At 41.1% G+C, this 14,375-nt stretch overlaps 1 long non-coding RNA gene across 1 annotated transcript; it reads right to left on the bottom strand.

Moving 5' to 3' along the window:
- Nucleotides 1–3,660: 3,660 nt before the first annotated feature.
- Nucleotides 3,661–4,919, bottom strand: LOC114678197 (uncharacterized). The gene is made up of 3 exons (XR_003729474.2): nucleotides 4,792–4,919; nucleotides 4,143–4,275; nucleotides 3,661–3,884 (listed from the first exon to the last, which is right to left on the bottom strand). It is a non-coding gene; the product is annotated as an uncharacterized LOC114678197 (long non-coding RNA).
- Between the last annotated feature and the right edge of the window lie 9,456 nt (nucleotides 4,920–14,375).

The following is a 14,375-nucleotide window of genomic DNA, read 5'->3' as shown; positions in this document are numbered from 1 at the left end:
TTAAAGTAGGATGCTTTGGCTAGTATTTGTAGAAACATATATAACTTTTTACATGATAAGCAAAACAATAGATATTTATTCTTCATTCCAAGGAGGGGGGAAAAACCCTTGGAGGAAGAATTCAGAGGCAACATCCTTAACGAGTGATCAGTAGACACAAGGCTCATCCCAGTGAGCCACTGGTTCCGGCAGCTGTGTGACTTTGAACAGAGATATCTACAATCTTTCAATATTGTTTGTGCACCAGCTGCATTGTATTACTGTGGATTTATTGATGAGTAAAACAAATTCCTAACCTCAAGGAGTTTGCAAGCAAAAGAGTGACATAATGACGAAAGTACAGAATTCCTCTGTCTTTTCTCATGCTCAGAGATTACCTTCTTCATCTTTAAAATGAAAGGCTCGCCTAAATGACTGAATGATATTGCACCTCTAACCCTAATATTCTTTGATTCCCAAGGACAAGAATCAGAACTAACAAGGTATATAACGACAAAAGAATTTTCATCATGAGGAACTTATCAAGAAATCATAGAGAAGAGAGACTCACACTAAAGACACTTAAGATGAATGGGAAGCCCATCAGCATATTGTGTGGCCATATTTTCCAAAAAGAGTTAAGTGTGTAAGCTACTGTGTAAACCATGGGGATTCTGGATGTCCTTGGACTCCATCATGTGTGGTTTCTTGGCAACTTAGATGAAGCAATTTTTTATTGCTTTGTCCATGTAATAAACACTGATACATTTTTCAGTTTAAAATTTACCAAGTCTGCTACTGTATCCCATAATTCTCAATTTTTATAATAATTGAAAGAAAATATTTACAGTTGTTTAACATGACGGGTAGAAAAATGACCAAAGGGATTTTCTTAAATTTCCTTCTAATTAATGGAAAAAGAACATAGTCAGTGAGGGTCTTTGCTCCTGTACCCCAATTTTCTTCTGTCCAAATGGCTCAGTCTTGAATTCAAGAGGAGTGGTGCAAGATTTAATTGCTCCCACTTGTTTTCCTTGTGCAAAACTGCAGCGAGAAGAGCAAATGATAAGTTGAGAGTATTTAACACTCAACAATATCAGGAACTTGTTCAAACTTTTTTTTTTTGATGCTTCTTGACCTTCCAATGATTTAATTCTTCCACACATGGTTTCATTAGAACTTCACTTGGAGATGAACAGAAATAGCAAATGATGACATCTTTCATCTATAACCAGAATATTCCAAGCCTTTTCAAAAGATGTTGCAAAAAGAATGAAGCATGAGCTACCTAGGCCTTGTTTGTCTGAGTCTCACATCCTACTCATATAAGTGAACACAGAATTTTTTCAACAAGGACTAAGAACAAGCTTATTATTTTTTAACATATATACAATTTATTCATGATGATATTGCCAGTAGAAGCCTGGAAATAACTGAGATGCCAATAAACAGGAAAACTACTAATTATATCTATACAATGAAATCTATGCAACTGATTTAAAATTAAGGATGCACCCTCTTATTTTTAGTGTGTAGTGTAAATGGATATGTGGTATGTTGTCAAAGAAGGTTTAGAAGTTCAATTTAAAGAATACCAAAGATATCTGCTATTGTATAAGCAAAGAAAATGCTATACAGAGGTTCTAAAGTAAAACAAACACACTTACACTCTGATCACTGAACTTTGGACTAGTATTGCTCTTCATTAGTATCCTAAAATGTATGGACATTTTATGGGTCATTGTTCCAAACTTGTCTTCTTTAGAGCTATCTGGAGTAGCACAGAACCAACCTGTCTTCAGCGCTTCCTTGAGCAGCACAGAAAAGGGACTTTCAGAGCTTCAGGAGACAGCATTTCATCTAAGTGCAGCTTCTGGAAGTGAAATGTATTTAGAAGGTTTGCTCCACTATTGTAATTTCCCAAGTAGGCCCATGTGACTCTGCAAACCCTAGGCCTGAGCCAGGTTTGTTTGCAATGTCAGCCAAACTATCAGCACCTTACACCATGATATGGTCTGGCTCTGTGTTCCCATCCAAATCTCATATCGAATTGTAATTCCCAGTGTTGCAGAAGGGGCTCAGTGGGAGGTGATTGAAACATGGGGGTGGACCTCCCCCTTGTTGTTCTTGTGATAGAATTTTCCTTATATCTGCTTGTTTAAAAGTGTGTAGCACCTTCCCCACACTTCCTGCCGACCATATGAAGATGGGCTTTCTTCCCTTTGACCTTCCGCCATGATTCTAAGTTTCCTGAGGCCTCCCCCGAAACAGAAGCCTGCACAGCCTGCAGAACCATGAGCTGATTAAACCTCTTTTCTTCATGAATTACCCAGTCTCTGGTATGTCTTTATAGCAATGTTGAGAACAGACTAATACCATGAGCATCTCAAATGCCATCATCACAGGTAATATCTATCGAGCTCTCACTTCAGTGATTTCTAATAATGACTCCATGAGACAGGTGCTGTTATTGTCCTCTTTTTACAGGTGACATTTGCATAAAGTTAGTGACTTATTCTGGAGTCTCCAGCCAGAACTGAAATGCAGGCAGTCTGACTTTAGAGACCTTGCTATTCTTCACTTTCCTTTAGGCTCCCTCCAAGGCTCAGTTTCAGCCCAGGATGCAACACACACTATGCAAAGATATAATAACTGTGGTTTAAAGAAAGCTAAATTCATATTGGCCCAGATCCTAGCCTCAGCACAATGTAGCAATATGGCAAATAGGGCCAGGAGTCTAGTTTGGAAATGCCTCTCAAACTAGGTAGGATTGTCTGGCTTATGTTGAATGATAATTTTATGTGGGGCTAGTTTGAAATGTTCCACTAAAGCATTATTAAATGACGCCACACAGTCATATACTCTGGGCACCAAACAGCAATAAATACAGCTACCTGCAAACATCCCCAAAGGTTTCAGGTTTACTTGTCCTGCCTCCTACCCACTAGCCAAAAACGTAATTCACTGCTTTCCACAACAGGCTCCTCTCTTCTTGGCTTTCTACTGAGACTCATACCTATGCCTGTGTAAATGTGAGTCATCCTTTATGACTCCAAAGCTAAGGAAGCTTTCTCAGTTTCCCTAGGTGAAGTGGCAGTACCTTCTATATAGTCATTGTGACATTTGTCATTCATCATCCGCCTCATCTAAGATCCATTTTATTCCTCCCTTATTTTTCTTAGCCATAAAAGCATGTTTTGTTTGTTTGGTTTGTTTTTTGTTTTTTACCGCATTTGGCCATTTGTACCAAACAATGTCTTGCTCATAGTGTGAATTCAGTAAAAATTTTAAAAATAAATAAATAAATAAAGAGTAAATGGAATGGGTTAGGAACCCATGACACAGGGTAATATAGGTTTAGCATTCCTAATCCAAAAATCTGAAATGTGAAGTGCTCCAAGATACGAAATTTTTAAGCACCAACATGATAACACAAGTGGACAATTCCACACCTGGTTTCATGTGATGGATCCCAGTCAATGTACAGTCAAAACTTTGCTTTATGCACAAAATTATTTAAAATATTTTATAAAATTCCTTTCAGGCTATGCATATAAGATACATGTGAAACATTACTGAATTTTGCATTGAGTCTTGGATGCTATCCCTAAGAGGTCTCCATATGTATGTGCAAATATTCCAAAATCTGAAAAAATTCAAAACATTTCTGGTTCCAAGCATTTTGGTTAAGAGACATTTGACCTGTATCCGCAAATTTTCAGAGAGAGGTTGATGGGAGGAAATAAAATAATTCAGCATTGCCACTGTAGAGCAATGCAGTTACCTGGAAAACACGAGGCTTATCTTCATGCAGCTTTGCCAGATGGATGTGAAACTCCTCCAGCTGATCCTTGTGGAAACCCACCCATCTCATGTCCCTCAAGTGGGGATATATGGAAACATGACTAATAAGGCAAAAGGAAAACAAAGTTGCATGGAGTATTTGGGATAAAGTAGTTTTCTTCACATATAGATGTGTTTTTGTCATTGCACAAGGAATCTAACACTGACAAATAAGATTCCTCCACCTGCCTCACTTTCTATTCCAATAGATAGTTGGCAGACTCTCTTTCCTATGAAAGGCATGGGTAAATGCTACTTAGGTAGCAGGTGGTGGAATAATTTACCTAACTATGATTTAAGGAGTATCACAATATTTCTACCCATTCCCTGGGTTCCTTCATGTGGGAGATGCAGACTGGGCTATGTTTAGGACATCAATCTCTGGGGTTCATTCATCACACTCCAGTATCTCAATCTCAGCTTCCTTTTTCTGTACACTTGAACATTATGTAGCTGTAGATGAAAGATCGTTTGGCACTGGTATCATGAAAGGTATGTACAGAAGATAATATAAACGTGCATATATACAACAGGGCTTGTCTCCTTCTCACCCCACCCACAACATGTGCTTCCTGATGTTCAGGTACCTGAAAGGTCAAACACTATGTCACTGACTGTGTATTAGCTTTTTAGAGCGAGAGAGGAAAAGTGATGAGTGTGAATGTCATCAAGGTGTTGGCTAAGCTGATTGCAACAGTCCTGCTGCACCAAAAGAATTCTGCTCTAAGAGGCCCCTGGGTTCACTTCTGCTCAGATGGTGCTGAACTCCCACCGACTTGACTTCCGCTTTTCCAGGTTGACCATTCCCCTCCAGCTGACACATTGGATAAACAGTGTTGACACTATTTTCACACCCCAGTTCCCATGGACCTGGGAGGTACCCTTTGTCTTCCCCTGATGAACGACTTTAAATAACCTCACCTTCATGGGCAAGAACACCAGCTTCTGCAAACTGTGGCGTTCACCCACCGCAGATTGTCCAGTTTCCTCCTGCTCTGCCGCGTCTTCAGGTAACGGAATCACACTCTTACTCTGAATCTCAACTCTTTTCCTCCCATCCTTCATACATTTCTCTAGAGCTGAAGCAAATCATTATTCTTTGTTTGCAAAGAGGCTTCCTTTCCCTTTGTGGAGAGCTCTCAGAACCTCCTGCCTTTCATAAACTTTTCCAATTAAATAAAAGAGCAATTTCTCTTTTCTTCCTTGTCCTAGAAACCAATCCCATATTATAAATCAGCACTCAGGTTAGAAATATATATGCAAAACTTCTAATTTATGCCTTTTCTATGACATCCATATTTCTATATTGACAGATAAGAAATACTAGAAGATTTCAAATATACAACTGTTTTTTGCATAGCATCATTAGCGGTGTTTCTGCTGGATTCTTTGTGTTGGTTCACTCAGTCCCCCTTGCATCTTTTCTCTCTTTGGGAAGATTGGAAAGTTCAGTTATATTTCCCAGATTCTTTTGATGCTAGAATTTGGTATTGATGAACTCATGAGATATTTGGAATGCAGGAGTGAGCAGAGTCCGTCTGTGTGAAAGTTTTGGAGGGTGCTGCTGCTAAGAAAGGCCATGGAAATATGATGTTCCTCCAGCAGCCAGCCAGCGTCCGTTATACAGACTTCAGAATATTGAGAGGCACTGGTGGCAGAGATGCCAGTTTTAACCCCTTATTTCCAGCATAGTTCCGGTGAGGTGGCCTCCAGCAGCCAGCCAGCGTCTGTTATACAGACTCCAGAATATTGAGAGGTGGTGCTGGCAGAGATGCCAATTTTAACCCCTTATTTCCAGCACAGTTCCAGTGTCGTGGCCTCAGAGAGAATAGCTCTATCACTCCAGTCTGTGTTGTTTGAAGTGTAATGCAATTCCAAGAGGCTGATCTCAGACCTACTCCGTAGACCTTCTACAGATCCTGAAAATATCTTACTTTCTGTGTTATACATCTTTCCACTCAGAATGGCTGGAATTGTTTGTGATTCTTGCAGAAAACGCTGACTGGGCCAGGTGGGGTGGCTCATGCCTGTAATTCCAGCACTTTGGGAGGCCGAGGCAAGCGGATCACAAGGTCAGGAGATCAAGACCATCCTGGCCAACATGGTGAAAACCGTCTCTACTAAAACTACAAAAATTAGCTGGGCATGATGGCGTGCACCTGGAGTCCCAACTACTCAGGAGACTGAGACAGGAGAATCAATTGAACCCGGGAGGCAGAGGTTGAAGTAAGCCAAGATTGTACTATTGCACTCCAGCCTAGGTGATGAGCAAGACTCTGTCAAAAAACAAAAAACAAACAAACAAACAAAAAACCCTGAAGGATACACTTCCCCATGGCTTATACAGAAAATCGGTCTTCCACGACCTCCATCACCAGTCTTTCTATATGGATTCCACCAGCCCCACAGTCTCATCTCACAGTCCTCTTGCCGCTCAGTTTGTTCTCATTACACTGTCCAAAATCTATCAAGGTCTTCCATATTTCTGTGCTTTGGACAGGCCATTTACTCCTAAAAAGTGTCCCAGCCCCATTTTCTTACCCTCTCCCTGCCCTCCCTGACTCCCTTTCTTCTATGTCCAACTTAAATGTCTGCTTTGGTGAACTTAAGTAGTTAAGGCAAAGCTAATGAGTCTACTGTATCTGGTAGATAATTCTGTAATTGAACTCATCACACTCTGTTGCCGGCGTGCATTCAGATTTCTTCTATTTCTTTTTATTTATTTTTTTGCATTCAGATTTCTATCTCCTCTTCTGTACTGCTAGTTTCTTACCCTCAGGCAACTTATGAACGGTTTGCTCTCAAACATCTAAGAAATTAATGATGACTACTTAATACAATTTTAAATAAGTACATTGAAATTATTTATGGCTTCTTCTTTTCTTTATATTATTTCTGTTTCTTTTATATTTGATATACTTTGCAGCTACCTGTAAAAACAGTGGCCTCTTGGTTGGAAAGGTTGTCTAGCAATGAATCAAGTAAAGCATTAAAACTTTCCACCCTCATAAACAAGATTTACCCGTGTTGAGTGGCTGTTCTCTTGCTGACCTACCCCACTTAAAGCCTATACATTTGAGTATGGCCTGAACAAATTCTTGGAGGAGAGAAATTGAATCTGTTTAGCTTGTTTGACATAGATACTGTGCATGGGGTTGAAAAGTATAGCTGGAGAAAAATAATTTACAAATTCATGCTAAGCGAGACTTTCTTATCAGGGACTTTTCCATTCTGGGTTTGAATAGGGAAGCGGCCGTATTTACAGCTTTATGTATATGAAGAACAGGGAGTCAAAACTGTCTCCCACTAAGGCGGGCCAAATTACAGCAGAGGGCTGTTATACTGCTTCTCAAAACTGGTATTTCCTTTTATTGGTATTAATATTGAAATACGGCATGGTAATTCTCTTGCAGGACTTCTGTTAATACTGAAATATGCAGCTACATTTCTGTGTAAAATTTTACTTTCTACTAACTTTCTTGTGATCTCTGATCATTTTTCTTTTTTTCTTTTTTTTTTGAGACGGAGTCTCGCTCCGTTGCCCAGGCTGGAGTGCAGTGGCCAGATCTCAGCTCACTGCAAGCTCCGCCTCCTGGGTTCACGCCATTCTCCTGCCTCAGCCTCCTGAGTAGCTGGGACTACAGACGCCCGCCACCTCGCCCGGCTAGTTTTTTGTATTTTTGTAGTAGAGACGGGGTTTCACAGTGTTAGCCAGGATGGTCTCGATCTCCTGACCTCGTGATCCGCTGGTCTCGGCCTCCCAAAGTGCTGGGATTACAGGCTTGAGCCACCGCACCCGGCCGATCATTTTTCTTTTTTTAAAAAAAGCAAGTATGCATTTGTGGGAATGCTAAAGCAAGGAATGCATAAAAGTTTATTTGTCTTTGCTTAATATAATTTGAGAGAATTTTTTTTTCTGGTAGTATGTGCTTTTAACTTTTTCTAAAAAATATGAACTTGTTGACTATTTCTTTTCATGGGGAGACATGTTTTTCCAAAGAAACATGAAGATGACTTTTTAAAACTGAAAATTGTAAACACCATTTCATACTTTTATGTTTTCTTTATATTACACCCAAAGTCAAAAGTCAGTAATGAATGCAAAATATTTATTAGGAATGAAGGTATAAATAGGGCCATAATAGAATACGGACAGGTTTTATGTTGTTTTCATAAGCAATTCTAAGTTCCCTAAAGAAATATATATTTTCTTCAGAAGAAATGCACACCAAATGTGTTTTTGTAAATGTGTTATTTTCACAGAAAGAACATTCCAAGCTACTTTTACAAACCAGAAATCTTTGTATCTTTGAGAATGAAAGTAGAAATGTGCCTAGTTACTGGACAGTATGGGACGTATTAGTATCAACATGTACAGTGAATTTTGGAGCATTTATGTCAACTAAATGCTAACTTTAAGCTCCATATGAGAGACAAATTATATTCTATGGCCTGAAGATTAACTGAATTGAAAATATAGATTTCTTTACATTTAAACATTTCAGTGGCTCATCTTTTTGCTACCACTCTGAAGCAGTACCAGAGACTCCCCATACAAAATCTGATTGAGAGTCAAGACTGGTGATTTCACACATACACCAAGAGAACAGGAAAAGCTTTATTTTTCACATAATGAGACCTTTTGGGGAGATCAGGGAGCAATTCCCAAGCAGATCCGAAAGTGGCTTGAACGAGCCAGGAAAGGAGATTGGCGTGATGGTTCGAAGGTGGGGCTGGGGTGAGGTTCCGCGGTGGGGCAGAGCCTTCCCGTGGGTGCCGAAAGAGAGCAGCCCAGACAGTCTCATCAGCTTGCCCGGATAGGAGCAAAGAGGAGGAGGGCGAGGTCAGGCTTCAAGGCTGTCAGCCATCAAGTATCAAAAATTAAGTAAAGCTCTAATATGATCGGCCTTGGAATTTCCTCCATTGACCATTGTTGAGCTCCTTAGGAAGTGACAGCAGTTGGAAGCACACAAAGCGCTCGTGCATGCCAACCTGAGGAGCAGAGCGGAATGATGCTCCCACGATGTGCCACGCCGGGTCCGCGGTCTCCTGCGCCGTGTACCAGCCCTATCACCAAGCCACTTGCTCTGTGCACGGGGTTGCTGCTGTTTTATTTTTGTGGGGCTGTGATGAGGCATGGATGGGAATAAAGGAAAGCACAGTATCTGGTGTGCAGCAGATGGACAATTCACAGGAGCTATGATTACATTTTGCTTGAGATTGTCTGAAATGTGAAATCCTGCAGCACTATGGCTAATGTGGATGCCATAGCGACAGAGCAAATAAAAATAAAATTTACTCTTTGCCAAAGCTGGACACGAGTTACCGTTAGGCTCCTGCCCTTACCCAGAGGCTGGGAAGCAGGGGCTGCAGCTTCGGGTGTTGGTTGGAATGAACAATCAATTCTTCTGGCAGCCTTGAGTTTGCTCAGGCAGGCACTTATGGGGGACTGGGGTCACCTGAGGGTTGCGGCCTTCAGCTGTGGGAAACTATGCTAGTGTTTGCTCTGGTCTTGATAGGCCAAGGTCCGGCCCTAGTGGAGAAGAGAGTTCAGGGGAGGCTAGCTGGAGTTGAGTCAAGGAGAGAATCTCTGCTATCCTAAAATGTAATATTAAATAAATGGTCCTTGGAAATTTTATACTAAATTTAAATTTGCTAAATTTTTTACTAACATAAATGTGAAAAATCTCAGTCCTGTTTAGAGGTAAAAATCTCAGTACATGGAGTTATTCACACCAATATGAGGTTAACAAAATAAGCTTTCTTTTGTGTGGGGGAGTTAGAAAAGTATTTTTAGAAAACCCAAACCTTCATTTTCAAGTAATTATAGATTCACAGAAAGTTGAATCTATAAAAAAGGAAAAGTCCAGGAGGTCCTGTGTGCCCTTCACCCAGCATCCCCCAACGGTAACAGCTTATGTAATTATGGCACAATATCAAAACCAGGAAATTGACATTGGTACAACCCTCAGAGCCCATTCCAATTTTGTGAGTTTTGTTTTCATGTAGAAAAGTTAGTATTCTAATCCTACAGTAAAATGCTGCATCTAAATGCAGAAAAGAGAGAGCCATTAGTCTTTATTTTTCCATGTCAAGTTTGGGCATATACCCATGACTTGATACATACATACTATTTCTGGTACCTTTAATTTTGTCATCATTTTACCCCGGGATCAACCCTTTTGTCTTGTTTTACTTTAATTTTTATTTTGACATAATTTCAGAATCACATATAAGTTGCAAGAATTGTACAAGAAATTCCCATACGTCATTTACCCAGATTCCTCAAATATTAACGTTTTTCCACATTTGCTCTATCCACCTTCTTCTTCCTCTTTGTCCATCTACACACACACACAGTGACGTTGTGATACAATACAAAATAAATATTTGGTCTCAGTCCTCTGTTTTCTGGCACAGAGATCCTAAAACTCTCATGATTTTTTGAGCTATGAGGGTGGTAGATGCATTTTTTGTTTTAATCATTGTTCTTTGACCCAGGTTTCTGATGTAGTTTCTCATCCCTTGCAATTTCCTGATTGACAGGAGCACTTTTATTAGAATGCAACAGATCTTGGGGGGTTTCCTAGAGGTGGGATGCACCGGCCCCTAGAAAAAAACAAGCCAGAATTAGAAGCTTAGAACTTTAAACCCCATCACCCATCCTCCAGGAAGCGGGGAGAAGGGCTGGAGATGGAGTTGATGACCCATCACTCCTACGTGATGAAGCCTCAATGAAAACCCCTGCACTGTGGGGTTGGGATTCAGCTTCCGGATTGCTGAACACGCGGAGGGGCCTGGAGGTTGCTGCACTCAGACACATGGAAGCTCTGCCCCTTCGCATGTCTTGCCCTGTGCATCTCTTCCGTCTGGCTGTTCATCTGTATCTTCGTAATAAGTAGGTAAACATAAGTTAAATGTTTTCCTGAGTTCTATGAGCTGTTCTTGCAAACTGTTACACCTGAGGAGAGGGTCCGGAAAACCCTGTGGATAGCTGGGCAGTCAGAAGCACAGGACACAAGGTCGCCACCTGGGACTTGTGATGGGCAGCTGAAGTGGGGGCGTCTTACAAGACTGGGCTCTTCCCCTGTGGGTTCTGCACTGACTCCGGCTAGTGTCAGGATCAAGGTAACTTGCAGCACACCCAGTTGGTGTCTGCTGGAGAATGAACTGTTGGCTTGGAGAAAAATCCACCACACTTTGGTCACTCAACGTTCTGTTGTGTTGACTGCACGGGAGGAAGAAGTGTTGGTTTTTCTGATACACACACACACACACACACACACACACACACACCCCACACATATTTTTCCCCTTTTCTTCTCAATACTTTAGTGTTTACTTCAAAACAAGAATATTCTTTTTCTTAACCATAGTACAAATATCAAAATTAGAAAATCAACATTTATACAATGCTATTATACACCCTATAGATTTTATTCGTATTTTGCCAATTGTCCCAATAACATCCTACGTAGCAAATGCGTTATCGTGCTCTTTAAGTCTCCTCTAATCCGGAACGGTTCCACCATGTTCCTTTGTCTTCCATGACACTGACATTTTTAAAGGGTATAGGCCAGTTATTTTGTAGAATGTCTGTCAATTCAGATTTGTCAGATACTTCCTCACGATTAGCTTCAGGTTATGCATTTTTAGCAAAAAGTATTGCATAAGTAATACTGTGTCCTCAGTGCTTCAGATCAGGAGGTAGAAGACATTCATTTGTCTCACTATTGGTTAAATTAACTTTGATTATTTGGTTAAAATTGTTAAGACAGATTGTCTAGTGTCAAGTTATTTTTTTCTGGTTGTACTTATTAAGCTTATGAGAATATAAGCTTGTTTGTCCTCCCCTTCTCCAATCCTCTAAGGCTCAACTCAAATATTGCTTCCCCTGCCTAAAATATTCTCCACTGTCTACCTACACTACCAAGAACTTAGCTTCATTATCGTGTTCATTGTATTGAAAAGTAGCCTTTCCTTTTCCTCTATCACCTAATAGATTAGAAGCCTGTGTCATTAAGGGCTTTATCTTATACCATTGTATGCTCTAGGAAAATAGGAGGTTCTCAACACCTATTAATTGAATAAGCTAGTAAATGAACACATGAATTCCAAGGGGTGGAATGAAGAGATATTATCTTCTCTGTTTATAAAGAAGAATCCTGATGATCAGTATAGTGTGATTAAATTATGAGGGCACATTCTTAGCATGGCTATTTGTTATGTAACAATGAATATTATTGAGCTTATTTTATTTGGATCCAAGAGGCTACGTTACTATATCCTAAGAATGGAAAAGAAAAAGAGCTTTTTTGCATGAGGATTCACAATCTTGTATGAATTAGAACTATTTCATGGCTGCCGATAGTACATAATACATAGGATATTAGCTAGTGTAACAATAGTGCCAGGAAACAAACAGCCCACAGCTTAGCATCTTAAAACCACACTCGGCACTCTTTCCATGTAGCGGGGGTCATCTGGGAACCTGCTGACCTGGACTGAGTCAGCCAGGCTGGCTCCAAGCTTCATATTAGATGTAGTTATGCTCCACTTGCCTTTCATTCTCCTTGGACCAGCAGGCTACCCAAGACCAGAAGAATAGGGACAGTTTTGTGGCATTAATTGCCTCCCAGGGCTGATGCTCAGAGCTGGCACACTGACTAACATCCATCCACTGACCATGTGCCAAGCCAAACACATGGCCATGCTCAGCCACGCCAAAGCAGGCAAGTCTGTTCGGTCACTAGTCAAATGGCAAAGGGTTCGCATCCAAGAAGGGTAAAGAATTCAGAAGAGTAATAGGAAAAAGATAAAGTCTACCATGGGATTACAAACATAAGTATGGATATATGCAAACTCCAAATGGGAACAGACACACCCAGATTGCAAATCACATGCGAAATCTCTTGGGAGTTTGTGCACCGGGGCATCAGTGTGTGTGCGCGCCTGGGCGTCAGTGTATGTGCGCGCCTGAGAGTCAGCGTGTGTGTGTGCCTGGGCATCAGCGTGTGTGTGTCTGGGCGTCAGTGTGTGTGTGCCTGAGAGTCAGCGTGTTTGTGCGCCTGAATGTCAGTGTGTATGCGCCTGGCGTCAGTGTGCCTGGGCGTCAGCGTGTGTGTGCACCTGAGAGTCAGTGTGTGTGTGCTCCTGGGTGTGTGTGTGTGCCTGGGTGTCAGTGTGTGCCTGGGCGTCAGTGTGTGTGTGCCTGGGCGTCAGCGTGTGTGTGCCTGAGCGTCAGTGTGTGTGCGTACCTGGGTTGTGTGTGCGCCTCTGGGTGTCAGTGTGTGTGTGCCTGGGTGTCAGTGTGTGTGTGCTCCTGGGCGTCAGTGTGTGTGTGCCTTAGCGTCAGTGTGTGTGCGCCCCTGGGTGTCAGTGTGTGTGTGCCTGGACGTCAGTGTGTGTGTGTGCCTGGGCGTCAACGTGTGTGTGCGCCTGGCGTGAATTATCAGCTTTCCTTTGTTTTTCCCTGAGCCTTAGCTGAGTCCACGTTCTCACTTAAATACAAAATCCTGGCTTCCCTAGTGACTACATATGTGTGCAAGCTCAGACATTTAAACACTTTGATTTTCACCAGACGCCCAACTTAGTTTACACCACTGTTGTGAGAATTAAAAGTCACACAAGAAAAAACTGAAAAGTTAAAAGTGGTACACAACATATTATTTGTATTACCACTGTCTTTTTTTCTGTTCATGACAGGTATGAGTTACTCTCCAGATAGCGTGATAGTAAATACCTAGAACACTGCTACTTACTTTCTGAGTGGAGTCAAGATTTACATTAGCTTGTATTAAATGGAAAAAACTCAATTCTGTGATTTCTGTAATTCTAAGTAAAAACACTAGAAAGTGTTCTGTCGGTCAGGTAATTTTCTAGCAATTAAATAGAAAGTGAGAAGATTTCATAAACAAAACATCCTTTCCTATAGTGTTAGCTTTCAACAAATATTATAGAACTGAATGTTTGTTTGTTGGTTGGTTGGTTTTGAGATGGAGTCTCGCTGTGTTGCCAGGCTGGAGTGCAGTGGTGCAATCTCGACTCACTGCAATCTCCCCTGCTGGGTTCAAGTGATTCTCCTGCCTCAGGCTCCTGAGTAGCTGGGACTACAGGCACACGCCACTATGCCCAACTAAATTTTGTATTATTAGTAGAGACAGGGTTTCACCATGTTGGTCTCCCAAGGTTGTTGAGACCCCAAGGCTGGTCTCGATCTCTTAATCTCGTGATCCGCCCGCCTCGGCCTCCCAAAGTGCTGGGATTACACGTGTGAGACACCACCCCAGGCCAGAACTGATTGTTTAACATACATTTGCTGAGTGCTATTTGAAATACAAATTATATCTTCAAATACAGTGCAATCAAGTAAAAAGCATAATAATTCAGGCAAAGTTCACTAAAAGAGTTAACCTGCATTGTAAAGATAAGATAAAAAATATATTTTCCTCAGATATAGCCACATTCCTTCCATTATTAAAGCCCATAAGTAGGAAAGTTATGGTCTGCTCTTAAGTTTGTACGGGTGTTTTTGGCAACAGAAAACAACTGTT

The sequence above is a fragment of the Macaca mulatta genome, chromosome 5 (assembly GCF_049350105.2).
Source record: "Macaca mulatta isolate MMU2019108-1 chromosome 5, T2T-MMU8v2.0, whole genome shotgun sequence".
NCBI classification, from domain to species: domain Eukaryota; kingdom Metazoa; phylum Chordata; class Mammalia; order Primates; family Cercopithecidae; genus Macaca; species Macaca mulatta.
Note: the sequence above shows the minus strand (reverse complement) of the source record. Positions and strands in the feature narration are given on the sequence as shown.